The sequence below is a fragment of the Sinohyriopsis cumingii genome, unplaced genomic scaffold (genome assembly GCF_028554795.1).
Source record: "Sinohyriopsis cumingii isolate HCF-2022 unplaced genomic scaffold, ASM2855479v2 utg002447l, whole genome shotgun sequence".
NCBI lineage: Eukaryota > Metazoa > Mollusca > Bivalvia > Unionida > Unionidae > Sinohyriopsis > Sinohyriopsis cumingii.
The window spans coordinates 348,562-364,202 of record NW_028316215.1 but is presented as its reverse complement, the minus strand read 5'-3'; the positions used below and the strand labels follow the sequence as shown (position 1 = coordinate 364,202).

General features: G+C 38.5%; 1 pseudogene; it reads left to right on the top strand.

Moving 5' to 3' along the window:
• The window catches only part of LOC149770725 (all-trans-retinol 13,14-reductase-like), a 60,734-nt pseudogene extending 46,688 nt beyond the window's left edge, over positions 1-14,046 (top strand).
• The last annotated feature ends 1,595 nt before the right edge of the window (positions 14,047-15,641 follow it).

Genomic DNA, 15,641 nt, shown 5'->3' with positions numbered 1-15,641 from the left:
TTGTATTCAAGATCGTAAGTCTGTGCACGTTATTTAGACAGTTTTGTCTATGTATATATCTACCTTATTTAATATTCAGTCGGTTTCAGCGACAAAATAGCTAACTGATCATATTGTGTCCTACTAGAAAATGGATCTTTTGCCATACGCTGTTCCAAATGTGACAAACGTTGATATAGGCGAAATGCTAAACAATACTATCTATCGACGACAAGGTGTGAGACAGTATGTAATGACATCAACAAAGATCATGCAAACATTAGCTCTGCACTAAAGTTGCTACTACAAGATAACTAGTACAAATTCAAATCTTCATAAATTTATATTTCGTATTATCCTCTTGAAATTCTGTCCACCACATGACATAGCCAATAATGTGTTAAAAGCGCTGTTGAAATCCACAAGTACAATTACTCCGACAATATGTTCAAATTTAACAAAAAAAGCAATTGAATTTTGTGAAACTTAAAGTCATGGTTACCTTGTCTATGACGAATCCTAAATCATTACCCAACGAAGCGGAAAAAACAACAACGCGATGATATTGTTTGAGTGCGTTTATCTAAGCTATTTAAGTATTATAAACATATAGTTTTTCACCATCCTTAGAATTATTACGATATTATAAAAATACCAAAGTCAAAAAAAAAAAAAAAAACACCAAATATAATCGATTGATGAAGAAGAAAAAAATGCAAAAAAGAAAATTAAACAGCAAATATAAGAAAGAAAATGTCAATATGAGAAACAAATACTGACTAAAGTTGTTAAGTTTGCCAAAATTCTTTTCATTTATGTAAATAAAATAGCCTTGCCACCCTGATCCAGGCGCGTACCGACCATATAGAAAGACTATGCAGAGCATAGGGGCCCACGAATTATATTTGGTACACTATTGATTAGGCAGCGATCCATCGATAAGCTTTGCAACTGGGCCCACATATGGTCCCAAATATCTTAGATACGCCACTTCGCTGATTCTTACCTGCAAATAATAACTATAACTCTCCGCCCAGCCGGCGAAAACGCAAAACAAATGTAACTCGGATTTATCACTGTTTTGATAGCGTGAATACAAGCCCTCTTTCAGTGACGGTAGCTAGGGTAACGCGTAATGTCATGTGACTACGATATATTAGTATGTTGCGTCATGCGACAACATGACGTCAATAATATGTACACGCACATATTAATGGCGCCTTTGCTTTATGATTTTCCACATTTTTTCTATATTTATAAACGAGAAATATACAATGTCTGTTTCTAAATTCTTTTCAGTTTTGATCAGACGATTTCACAAATATATTTGGAACAGTTCAAATTATATTAAATTATTTCTTTTTAATTTCACTGTATTAGCATCATACATTTTGCAAAGTCGCGAACATTAAAGCTGTTGATTGATTGATTGATTATTTGGATTTACTTCTTGTGCGCCCAAAAGGGCATGTGCCACCGGTTTATTCCCGCACAGCGGGATGCTAAATGTTCCTGGGTGAAGGAATTAGTTTCACATCCCCCCAGGCGTTTATGTGCTCAAGGAGCACTGCTAATGTAGCCTTCAGGTCGTAGGACTATATGTCTCTAACGACCTGAATAAAGGGCTTTCATGAGTGGGAATTGGCCCAACACACACTCATGTTAACAAAGAGTTGATGTCAGTCCTTTATTGGCTGTACTAGGTGTCCACCCAAGCAGTATGTAACGCTCGTTGCGATTGGTCGTAACGGTAACGTCACATCGGGCCACCCAGCTTTGGGCGGGTGGAAATCGTTCCACATCTCCGCAGTTATATGATGTCCGAGAGAGGCAAGAGGGCAAGGAACTCGGCAAGCCAGCCATGGATGTCGTGCACTCCCAAGAACGCCAGCCAGTACTTAGTCAAATTTAGTCTAGTTGTACTAATGGACAATATAAAATGCCAATAATGTCTTATCCACCTGTGCAATTAGGTCAAATAGAAAAACAAGTTGTAAAAAAGTTTTATGTCCTAAAAATCATGAAAGTTCTAGTACATAGTGTACGTTGTAGATGCTCTACACATTTTTAATAATATGTCTGAGCGACATATAAAAAGTTTGGTCACTGTTAGGTCATAAAAGGTTTGAATTTTGAAGCGATGGATTGAAGGATCAAGTTAGTGTACATAGCTTTATCGAAACGGGATATCAAGCCAAAATAGTTCCCTGGATAAGAGACAATATTGGTGACCATTAGAAGGGCCTTTTAAGCAAAAGTTCCCCGTTTTTCTTCTGTTATTTACATTTCAATGCAGTCCTTTTTCCTCTCCGGTAATTTCGGAGAAATAGTAGCTGTGTAGCGCACAAATGTAGTTAGCCGCTTCTGCTAGCTGTTGAACTGGCCAGTTCTTGTAGGCCTCTTGATAGAATTGTGTAAGGATTCTGACAACATATTGCCACTCGCTATTCATTTATGTTTGCTTTTATTTATGTTAGGTGTTTTATGCGCGCGTTGCACGCTTATTTGTGCCCGACTGAGGCAAGCGAGGTAGTGACCAGGAAGGCAGCAAGCGACCTTCTGCAGGCAGGAGTCCGCTCGTTCCATGGTACTGGTCGCAATGGATGTACTTGCACGAATTTTGAGTTATGGTTGTTGTGTTTGAAATTGTTCTAAAGATGAGCTAGATTGCCTTGGATGGAAAAATGTGTGCTGCTTTAGTTTAATATGGTCTGTATCACAGAAGTAGGCCGCAGTATTGCCTTGGCTGTCTTTCATGTTAGGACTAGGAAGAGAACAGAGAAGATGATTTTTATTTTTAATATTTTTGTTGACCCCCAAGGAAATTAAAGCTGTCATTTTTCGTTCAATTTGGAAATGTTTTTTTTTTTTATTATATCACAAAGAATCTTGATAAAAACAATGCATGATTGGCATGGGAAATTGTAAGTAAAAATAACATAAAATCAGCAACAATGTAACTAATTAAATAAGCGAATCGAATCAGTTGGTACGTAATCTAGTCAGACAGTAAGCTCTATAGTCAAACGAGGGACGTAGAAAGTATAAGTTAGAGTTATGAATATTTTCATAATTGTGAAGTCAATTTATAGTTTCTCGTCAGTCAAATTGCTGGATTATAGTCCTTTCTTGTTGTTGTTTTTTAACGATGTTTAACTAGTTATCGACTATAATGTAATAAAGAGACCCTTAGAAAGGGCAGGTTCGATGGATGGATGGATGGATGGATGCATACATACATACAAACATATATACATACATACATAAATACATACATGTATGCATGCATAGATACACACATACATGCTCGTAAAGACGAGTTAGGTTGAGAAGGGCGCAGTTAGCTGAATTTGTATAAGCGAAGTGTTAACGAAAACAAAGAACAACAAGTGTCAAAGCGAGAAAAGGAAATAGAATGACAAGCAGCGGAGCGAGAGTAGGAAAACGAAAGACAAGCAGCACAGGAAGAGCTTGAGTTCGCCACACTGCAAGGCGAGGAAGGAGCCAGGTAACAACAAAACATGCGTTATCAATGGGGAATCTGATGATCGAAGCCGAATCAAGAAGGTGTGAAAGCCCGAATGAACGTTCAGCATCCACAAATAAGCAACCTCAAGGCAGACGACTAATACAGATTTCCATCATCATGTTCAATGACAAGGAATAAATCGTTGACATATTTTTGAAGCAGATCCAAAAAGTTGGCACTGCTTCATCAGATACCCAAAGACCAGTGTGCTATCAATGTCTCAGCGTTCTTGGTGGGAGCCGCAAAAGACGTCTACCATAAAATGACGCCAAATTGACGTAGACGTAGACGACAACGGCTTACTGAAGAAAACGCTGGGACAGCGCTATAAGCTGTCGTCTGTAATTTCCCGAAAACTCGTCAGAGTCATCAAAAAGAACTACAGAAATGCACGTTCAGTTTCATGCACGCGTACGGATAATTTTTTATAAGTGGATCAAAATGGTGGGTAGAGCGTTAATGTATGAGGGTATATATATATCCTGTCTCTATGGATTTCGTACGTACAATCATGTTGAAGAGTGCACCAAAGTCATGTGAACTTGATCCAATTCCAACATCACTGCTGCTTGAGTGCTTAGATCCAGTATTGCCTTCACTAACTGATGTTATTAATACCTCTCTCTCATCTGGGGAATTCCCATCATTTTTCAAAACTGCCATTGTAAAGCCTCTGCTGAAGAAACCAACACTAGACCATAACGATTTAAACAACTACCGACCAGTTTCTAATCTCCCATTCATATAAAAAATCTTAGAAAAGGTTGTTCTATCCCAGCTTGTATCTCATCTAAATTCAAACAGTCTTTTTAGCAATGTACAATCTGCATATCACCCTTGCCACAGTACTGAAACTACTCTTTTAAAAGTAGTTAATGACATTCTCTCTGCATTGGATAGTGGAAAGATTACAGTCCTCACCCTCCTTGATTTGTCTGCAGCATTTGACACAATAGACCATGATATATTACTTCACCGTCTCCAGCATGTATTTGGCATTCATGATACAGCCTTACTGTGGTTCAAGTCCTACTTAGTCAACAGGACACAAATTGTATCTGCAAATGGAATACACTGCAACCAGTTGATCTATGTTGTGGTGTTCAACAGGGGTCTCTTCTTGGACCTGTTCTCTTCATTCTGTACACTCAGTCGCTCTCAAATGTCATAGATCATCATCCAGTGTCTCATTAATTGTACGTTGATGACACGCAAATATACAAAACTAGCCACCCAACTGAAGTTGATGCTACCATCCAAGGCGTAGAGAGGTGCATTTCTGATGTGAAATCATGGATGACTTGTAACAAGCTGCAGATGAATGATGATAAAACTGAGGCCATTCTGATCACAACACAAAGACTTTCTCATTCACATCCTTTATCTAAAACAATAAATATCAGCAACGCCAACATTAAATTTACACAATCAGTACGAAACCTAGGTGTTACTCTGGACAGTACTCTCACATTGCACCAACATGTCATGAACATATGCATATGAACATATCTTGAACTGAGACGCATCAGCTCAATTCGCAAATATCTTTCAGTTGATGCCACTAAAACACTTGTGTGTTCATTAGTACTTTCAAGACTGGACTAATGTAACTCAATTCTGTCTGGTTCATCTCAATATCTACTCCAGAAACTTCATTAAGTTCAAAACACAGCTGCTCGGATCATACCTAGAGTACTACGATCAGAGCACACCTCCCCGCTGCTCTGTACCCTACACTGGCTATCCATTCGATCCAGAATCAAACACAAAATTTGTTCTCTGTGCTACATTTCACTGTCGGACTCTAGTCCAACATACCTATTTGACCTCAATCATGTGTACACACCAGCAAGATCCTTACGCCCCTCTTCTGACAATCGTATACTCATTATTCCAAGTATGAAAACAAAGTCATATGGACAGCGTTCGTTTGCATACCAGGGCCCAGCAACGTGGAATGAATTGCCCACTGAACTTAGACACAAAGACACAGTGCTCACATTCAAGAGGGCTCTCAAATCTCACTTATTTCGACAGCAAGAGCAAACTTAATGACCTAATAATGTTTGCTACCTGAAATATTCTCAGCATGTTTTTTTTATTTTTTTTTTAATGTTTTTATAATTTCATGTTGTTTGTTTTTGTAATAATATTATTATGTTTCTCATCTTATAGGTGTTGTCTAAAGTTGTAAAGCGCTTAGAGCTTCTAAAGATTAGGCGCTATACAAAGTCCTCATTATTATTATTATTATTACACTGGACAACAAATTTTTACAAAAGTCAAGTTACTGAAATAAAATTAGTCAATTCTTATCAATTTTTATGTGCTGAACACGAATATGACAGTCAAATTGCAAAATTGGCTCTAGTTTTTTTGTAATCTGCAAGAAATTAATGTTTACATAACGAAATGCATTCCAATAGTAAAAGGTCAACTGTAATAGCCTACCTATAAAAAATCAAGTCATTGACTACATCTTAGATTTCTTCGCCTGTCTCTTGTACAGCTGTTCGGGAGCATCTCTGAGGTGTGTCCAGCAGTAGTCAGCCAGCATTGTAGTGGACCATTTTCCCTGGTATCTTTGTTCCATTGTTGCGATATCTTGATGAAAACGTTCGCCGTGTTCATCACTAACAATACCACAGTTGCTAGGAAAGAAATCCAAATGGGAATGAAGGAAGTGAATCTTTAGAGACATATTGCAGCCAAGTTTCTTATACTTCATCAACATGTCTTCTACTAGTTCCTTATAGTTTTCTGCCCTAACATTTCCGAGGAAGTTTGTAGAAACTAGGCGAAAAGCATTCCATGCTTGTTTCGCGTCACCTTCCAGCAAGTTGTTGAACCGGTCATCTTTGAAAAGCTCTCGAATCTGAGGACCCACAAAAACTCCCTCTTTAATCTTTGCTTCGCTGAGTCGAGGGAATTTTTCATGCAGGTATCGGAATGCTGGCAAAGTCCGGTCAATGGCTTTCACGAAGTTCTTCATCAAACCTAGTTTGATGTGAAGGGGTGGTAGCAAGATTTTCTGAGCCTCAACCAGAGCTGGGTGTTGGATATTCTTCTCTCCAATGGCTACATTCTGCCTGTGAGTCCATTCCTTCCTCATGTAGTGCATTTCCCTTGCTCGGCTATCCCACTCGCATAAGAAACACATGTATTTTGTATATCCTTGCTGCAGTCCCATTAAAAGGGCAACTACCTTCAAATCACCACAGAGGTGCCAGCTGTACTTGTTATACTCAATGGAATTCAGTAGCTGCCTTAAGTTATCGTATGTCTCTTTCATGTGGACAGCATACGCTACTGGAATAGATGGAAGAATGTTTCCATTGTGCAAAAGCACAGCCTTGAGACTCAGTTTCGAAGAGTCCACAAATAGTCTCCATTCTTGTGGGTCATGAGTGATTTTTAAAGCATTCATGAGGCCCTCAATATCGGAACAGAATATCAGATTACTTTCCTTTCTGAAGAAAGGCTCCAATTGCTGGTGGCGCTTTCGATATGCAGTAATTGTGACATCTTCTTCTAGAAGATTCCATTGTTGGAGTCTTGATCCTAGCAATTCTGCCTTGTTCTTTGATAAGTCCAAATCACGAATCAGGTCATTTAGTTCTTCCTGTGTTATTCTGTGTGGGGTTGATGATGCACCACAGTGAAAATCTGGATCACTGCATGCTGATGGACCAGGAGAAGAACAGGTCGACTCACCTTTGTCTTCGTCAGATGAATCAAGAGAATATTCTGCTGGAGGTTCTGGAATAGGAAGTCCCTCACCATGTGGAACTGGTCTCAATGCAGACGGAATGTTTGGGTAGACTATTCTCGACTTCTTTCGCTTCGTTATTCCGCCGGAAAGAGGAGGAACCAAGCAGAAGTAACAGTCATTTAGGTGGTTGCTTGGCTCTCTCCACACCATTGGGACTGCAAACGGCATTGATGACCTTTTGCAATTCAACCACTGTGAAAGCTGTGTTGTACATGTAGCACAGCATATATGCGGAGCCCAAGGCTTGTCTTGGTCACCAACCTTGCATCCGAAGTAAAGATGATATGCCTTCTTCACTTGAGAATTGATACTTTTCTTCTGGTTGGCAAATGTCACTTCCCCACAAATATAGCAAAAATTGTCCGCGGTATTAACACACTTTCGAGGCTTTACTGTTCTTTATTGTACGTAAATGGATAAAAAAATAAGTTTTATGTAACAGTAGCTTGAACTGTCTCGCACAACGTCTAAAATATTTTAAATGCTGAACCTGTCTGATTGGGCTTTATATAGTACACTGCTTACGTCAGCTTCAGCAGCCGCCTGGCATTAGTATAATAGGCCTACACATGTATAGTACACTGCTGACGTCAACTTACTTCAGCAGCCGCATGGCATTAGTATTGCATTGCATCAGAAAATGATGCAATCAACTGTGGATGATGTGAGCATGATGGTATTATGCAATGTTACATCATTATTCCGGATGTTGCTGCAGTCCTACTGGAGAAATTTACACAGTGAAACATAGAAAATGAGGTATATGAATATCTTCAAAACGAGAGCCAATACAAATTTTTCACGGTTATATTCGTGTTCGGCACACCAAAATACTACAGATTAGGGCCTTTTCAAGTCAGTAATGATTTCACTGTTGACCAGTGTTATTATTATACGCTACGAGATATCGAAAGAACACGTTTTCAGTACGTATCGTATTTAATTGTTTTCCTAGCGGAACGCCAGCCCTTGATCTAGGAAGATATCAGCTGATGGCCACGCCTTGGGAGAGTGCGCACTCGTGTGCAACCACTTCGGGTGGAAGGGATCGACCCGACATCAGCGAACCGAGGACAAACCACCGCTGTGAGGCTAGAGGCCAGTATTCCCAACTGTGATCATATTCGTTAGACTCAGGTATAAAGATCTATGTTACGGATGCTGCAAGCCAGGTCATGTCTTTAAAACCTGTAGAAAGTATAGTTTAAGAACGATTAATTTGATAACTCTGTGTACTGTTAGACGTAAAAAGACAATAAGGGCGATAAACATTGTGGTAGCTACAGTAAATGGCAACCGTGCTGTATGATACCGGCTGTCGTTATCCGGCTTCGGTCGATGGTAAATATGTTAAGCCTGGAGATAATACAGACGACACGGTAGAAGTCCAGTTTGCTAACAAATCTAAAGATTCGAATCCGGTCGTAAACACTGACCTAGACTTGCCATATGTGAAAGGACAATATTTGAAGCAGCATGCTTGTCGGGGTTGTTTCATGATGTGATTCGAAGTTAGGTGTATATAACTGTTATCACGGTCTAACATGTGACATATACGCCTGTGCACGTGGAGTCTGCTGAGAGGAGGTCTGTGAGCGAAAGTCAGGTGGAAGCCAATGAGACCAACGACTTCACCCATAGACAGTTTTCTACCTTTCGAGTTTTGAAAAAACTTAAAGAGGATGGATTTTCCCTCAGCAAGGTACACACGTGCGCAAGAGAAGGGTCCATACGAAAATCACCAGACGGAGAAGAGACGTTCGTATATAAACAGGGTATCTGGCACCGGTACGCCAGGAAAGGGTCAACAACGTTTAAACATGTTATTGTGCCAAGCACTAAGTGAGAAGTGCTTAGGCTGGTACATGAGGGTCTACTTGGAAACCACATGGAAGTGGCGAAGACGAGAGATAGGCTAGTCTGTGAGTTCTATTGGCCAGGTGTGTATGGGATGTGCGGAGGTTTTCTTTTGTCGTGTGATAAGTGAAAGCGGGAGTAACATAAGATCGTCCATCACCCACTGCCACAAGGAACCACCCCAATGATTGATGAACTTTTCTCTACAGTGACTTTAGATCTGACTGGTCCGATAAAGCCTGCGTCGGAGAATGGAAATCGTTGCTACATTAACGATAGTTGAATACGCCACCCGATACACTGTAACCGTTGCATTAAAAAAACTGACTTGGTTATGGTGGCTGAGGCCTTATTAGGATTTTGCTGTTGTTGGTGTTCATAAAGAGTACTAACTAACCCAGCGTTGTAGTCTGTGAGCCAGGTGATGCACGAGGTAAACCGATTACTGTTCATTAGACACCTACCATCTACTCCCTATCACCCGCAGTGCTATGGTCAAGTAGCGAGTTTTATTGGGACCCTGAAACAAGCTCTCAGAAAGCTTTGTGAAACTCGACCAAGAGGTTGGGATCGGCTTGTCTCCGCAATACCTTTCGCATACCGCGAAGTAGCACAGGCTAGTTTCGGAGTTTCACCTTTCTAATTAGTTTACGGGAAGACAATAAGGGGACTGAAGGCTGTATTGAAGCAGTTATTGTTGTAGTTGTTGTAGGGTTTAACGCCATTTTTTAGCACACGATAGGCTATACATGGCGGCCAGTATTAATGGTGGAGGAAGAACCCGGGTAAACCCCAGAAAGAACCACCGACTTACGAGAAGCTACTGGCAAGCTTTCTCACATACCCACATTGGCTCACTCCGAGACTCGAACCCACGCAGACAGAGGTGAGATGGCTGTGGTCCGTAACGGAGAGCGCTTTAGACCACTCTGCCACTCGGGGCCCCCGAAACAGTTATTGACGAATGAACATGCAGCCGAGGTAATGCACAAAATATGTCAGCATGTTATCGATATCCGCAACAACCTTGAGGGGGGCCCCGAGTGGGTACGTCAAGCCAAGTATTACAACAGATAGACGAAGGAACGTCAGTTCGAGGTGGCCGACAATGTGTTGCTGTTGTTGCCGTATTGTTTCAGGGTCCCAATAAAACCCTACAACAACTACAACAATAACTGCTTCAATACAGCCTTCTCTCTCTCTCTCTCTCTCTCTCTCTCTCTCTCTCTCTCTCTCTCTCGGATTCAGCCAATGTGGGTATGTGATAAAGATTGCCAGTAGCTTCTCGTGGGTCGGTGGTTCTTTCAGAGGTTTTTCCGGCTTCTTCCTCTACCATTAATACTGGCCACCATGTATAGCCTATCGCGTGCTGAAATATGGCGTTAAACTCTACAACAACAACAACAACCGTCTAGTTTGCTTGCATTTTCTCATCCATTCCATATTCAACCAGCTGACATTTTCAAGCCCTACAACAACTACAACAATAACTGCTTCAATACAGCCTTCTCTCTCTCTCTCTCTCTCTCTCTCTCTCTGATTCAGCCAATGTGGGTATGTGATAAAGATTGCCAGTAGCTTCTCGTGGGTCGGTGGTTCTTTCAGGGGTTTTTCCGGCTTCTTCCTCTACCATTAATACTGGCCACCATGTATAGCCTATCGCGTGCTGAAATATGGCGTTAAACTCTACAACAACAACAACAACCGTCTAGTTTGCTTGCATTTTCTCATCCATTCCATATTCAACCAGCTGACATTTTCAAGCGAAATCTGAACCACTCACGGAATGTCCCTTTCGAAATATAATCTGTGACATGGTCAAACGACACATTTTGTTTGCGATGGTGTGTTGTACAACAAACGTTTTTTTATTATTCATATGTTGTTGATTGTTGTCATATTTCAATAAACATGAAACTGTAACCGACATTTCACTAGGAAAATTCAGAAATTGTATTATGTTAAAAACCGCTTAATTCCAATCTCGTTATGTATCCTTAAATTCTTCCTCCCATGATGCATTATTATTATTATTATTATTATTATTATTATTATTGCAATGCTGACAATGACTGTCAATAAATATGACAAAGTCAAAATTATGCATCTTTTCCGGAGAAATTTGCATAATAAATTTACAGATCCAATCACTAGATGTTTTAATGCCATTAATGACATCTACACGTCCATCATATTAAAGTATTTGAAACGAATTTCTCAATCAAAATTATGCACCTTTAGCGGCGATATAAAAACCGTGGACGATCTTTATTCGAATGTAAACTTGTCTATCCCCTAAAACAGTCAGCTGTAAAATGGTTGAAGAAACTAACTGGAAACCTTATCAATACATTCTATACTTTCCTTGACTTCGGCCTTTTTTCCAATCAATGCCTCGTTCTGGAAACCTGAATTCGAGGACCCGTGCATCCTATTATGCGTTATAAACAATATGGTTCAAACGTACAAATGCATACGATCATAAAGAAGTGGTAACTAGTAATACCATGTTATCCTTCTTTTAAATATACTCGAATGTAGCATATGGACTGATTTGTAAAGATAAAACCCTGTTCATTACACTGATACATGGTGTTTGCTCGAATTATTTGATTCCTAATATAACTTGACATGGTTATTTTTATTAGTCAATAACAAAAATCATACCTTACCATTCATTTTTTAATCCATGTGTCTCAAAAGGTTAGGTAACATATAATCGTTTTGTCCATGTCCTATCCTTGGAAATTCATTGTATACTACCAAATGATGAATAATACCTTTATGTTTCACTGTCTGCACACGTCTTACGAACCATCCTAGATTGCACGTGCCAAAATCATTTTTTCCTCTTCAAGTCCAAATTCACCTTTTGCGGTAATACATATAATTCCAGCTACATATAACATTAATTTCCCCTTTTCCAGTTGTTTTTTACAAGTTAAATTCTCAGTCACTTTACATATATTCCCATATGTATTTCCATTGCATCTATCTGTCTACATGTAGATCGCATGATAATTTCTGGCATGCAAGTGCTGGAGGTGATTTCGTCCTTAGAAATTGACATTACATTTACTGTCGATTTCACGTATGCATGTTTTGCATTGTATTCTATACTTTACTAGATTGTTTAAATCCTGTTGCTTGTCGTTCAAGCTTAACAAAGTTCTACAAGTGTCAACGTATATGTTCTGTGCTTTGCATGTTGGAACACGTGTTTGTACCATTTGTATGCTGGTTTGCAGTTTTTATCATGCATATATACACAAATAAAATTGTATGAAAAACAATATAGGGTAGACAGTATTCCGCAAGCTTTAAAATTTACTGAATCCGCTATAGATGACAGTGTCATAAATGATACATGAAATTGTTTTCTTTTGTAAGTTATGTTCAAACAATTACTTTAATGCTCTAACACAGTGGTGATGTCAGATTGTCTTGAACATTCCTCTACTCTGACTTCTCCAAAGTCTATGGGCTGATACATTGAGTGTGTGGTGGAGATTGTTGTGCCTTTAAGATCTTTTTATTTCCCATCCATACTATCTCTATTAAATTAGCTATTTAGTTTTGTTTCCATATTTTGGGGTTTCCTTTTCACAATATCTACCTAGTGACAATTGCACAATTGGGTTTTATTAACTTCAGGAATATAGCCACAGAAAAGAAGTCTTATTTTGTGTCATAACTATAACCTAAGTAATACTCGAATTTCTCAATGAGGTGTGTAAATACTACAGACAATTGTGATATAACATGTAATGGATTTCACAAGCCATATCAAAATGACAAGTTCCGCATTATTTAATTTAACCCCATCATCAAGCAACGTGCAACTGTAGGGCTAAACTGTATAATACTTGTGTTCAGTTCTTTTCAAATAATAATAATAATAACAATAATGACAATAATAATTATAGAAATATTAATAAAAAGAACAATACGAACAAATACGATTCTTCTTCTTATTATTATTATCATTATTATTATTATTATTATTATTATCATTTAGACGGAAGTGACATTAAATTTCACTGGCCATTTATAAGTTTGATTTATACAAGCCATATAAAATCGACACCATGCGCTTTATTTAGTTTAAACCCAGAAGATGGCAACGTCCACATGCAAGGTTAAATTGGATTATTTTCTATTTAATTTAATTCCATTAGTAAGCAGCATAAACCTGCAGGGTTAAATTGGATTATAATTGCACTCTGTTCTGTCCAACTTTAAATAAAATAATAATAATAGTAAAAATTATCAATCTTATTATTATTATTATTTTTATTATTTTTATTATTTATTAACCAATACACCAGTCAAAATGCAAGGCTGCATAGGGAAAAGTCTATGATACCTATACCTTTACAGACTCGCCCAGAGTAGGTGAATCCAAAGACGGACAGCCGAAGAATTCGCCCATCGCCGCACTGGTTGATCGCCTATTAAAGTAAATGGATTTTCCTTACTTATTACCTTCTGTAAATCTTGTTGTCTCTTTTTTACTTCCGATAACTTCAAGTATGCATTTACTTCCTGTTCAAAACAAATTTAAGCTTATTAGAGGCACACTGGTGTGGAAATGGAATATTCTGTTTATGATAGCAAGCAAAGAAAAGAACATTCCTATAAATGAAGATGAAATACGTGTAGCCTGTTTTAGATGGTCGGACAAATATTCTGTACGGAACCCGACAATGAGTGAACGATTTTGCTGAGCATTTGTATTCATACTTTACAGGGACGTAAGGAACGTATGTTATCCTCCAAGAACAGGACCAAAGGCAACAACAAAACAACAGGAAGGTGGCAGAGAAAACTAAAGAAGGGCGACCAAAGGCTTCAAGTCTGTTTGAAACAGTCGAGAAAAGCTCCAGAACTAGAAGGAGACTATACCTAAAGGCAAAAAAAGAGAAAAAGGAGATGGAGGTTACAAATGAGATTAGCTTCCTCATGTTGGATCTCACTGTGTGATGTTGAAGATAATATTTTTATTGTAAAGGATTGTTATTTTGGCTATGAAAATTAGCAGAATAATTTGAAATAAATATATAATATAAAGATATAAATAATTTGTGTTTTCATTGCATTCAAACATTAATTTATATAAAATGCTTAATAGATAGTTTCATATCTAATCCTAAACTCTACCCAAGAATTATGACGACTGCCACTTCATGGAGCATCCGCCTCCGATGTGGGAGGCCGCGGGTTCTAACTCCGGTCGAATCTGACAAAAGACTTATAAAAGTGGTACTAAAAACTACCTCTCTTGGCGCTTAGCATGAATAAGTTAAGTGTCATGACTGGTCGACCTGGTGCCATGATCGTGTCACTAGGTGAGACATGATGTTACATGTCAGCAGCATTATGCCCCATTGTGAAACAGTGAGAAACAAGTTACAAATTCAACTCTCTCTCTCTCTCTCTCTCTCTCTCTCTCTCTCTCTCTCTCTCTCGCACACAAACACATGAGTTTATAATTATTCGCGATATTGACAGTTACATTCCATGTAACAATCACTGATATTTACAATTGGAACACTCAGTTAATTCTAACATACAACCCACATGATTAGCCCTTAATGAGCAATGGTGCTACAAGCTATTAAGAACAGCGCACGTTAGTTGAATATAAGTAGCTTCAGTGTCGTTCGATCTCCATACTATATAGCCTGTGACGTAGATGTTATATACATTATCGGGGACTGAACATTTTATTTTTGCTAAGGGGTTTATGCCAACTGGAGTTTTACTTTATTCTTTCGTTACAAAAATAAAAAAGTTAAATTAATCCGAAGAAAGAATTAAAGCAGGACATTTATTATTAAACGTTTTAAGAATAATTCAGCCTTCCTCGCCACCTTTTATATTTAAATGGGTTGTCTCTAATTGTGGCATGAATTCGGTTTATATACATAAATTAAAACGGCAGCATCACATTTTCAAGGTACGCGTGTGTGTGGGTAGAACCATTTTACCAGAGCGAGCCTGTGTATGTGTGGGAGGAAGGCAAGGCCAAAAATCAGAGGTCAATCGGTCTCAGGCAGCACATTTTCAGTGACAGCTCATGAGCAGATTCTCTCCTCTATATGTCTCCTTGGTGGTACTAGCAAAAGCAACAAGTTTATTAAAATTCAACCAATTTATTTCCCCGGAATCCAAAGTGTCAATTTTAAAGGAACTTACAGTATTGTGCAAGAAATCCAAAATAACCATAAAAAGTCTATCAAACTCCAAAATATAATGTGTTCCGAATAAATTCCAGTATAGAATGGGCGAATAGTCTTGTATCACTATATAATTAAGAAAGTCATTGAATGAATTCACAATAGTTCCAAAGTGATTTTATTCGAATTTGAATGAATATTTTTTAAATTACAAATTGCATATGAAAACAACCGCAATGACTCGTGAGCAGAGCATGAAGTCGGAATGGAATAATTATCTTTTTCGTAAACTTATATACAATTATGAGACAATAAAATGAACAGG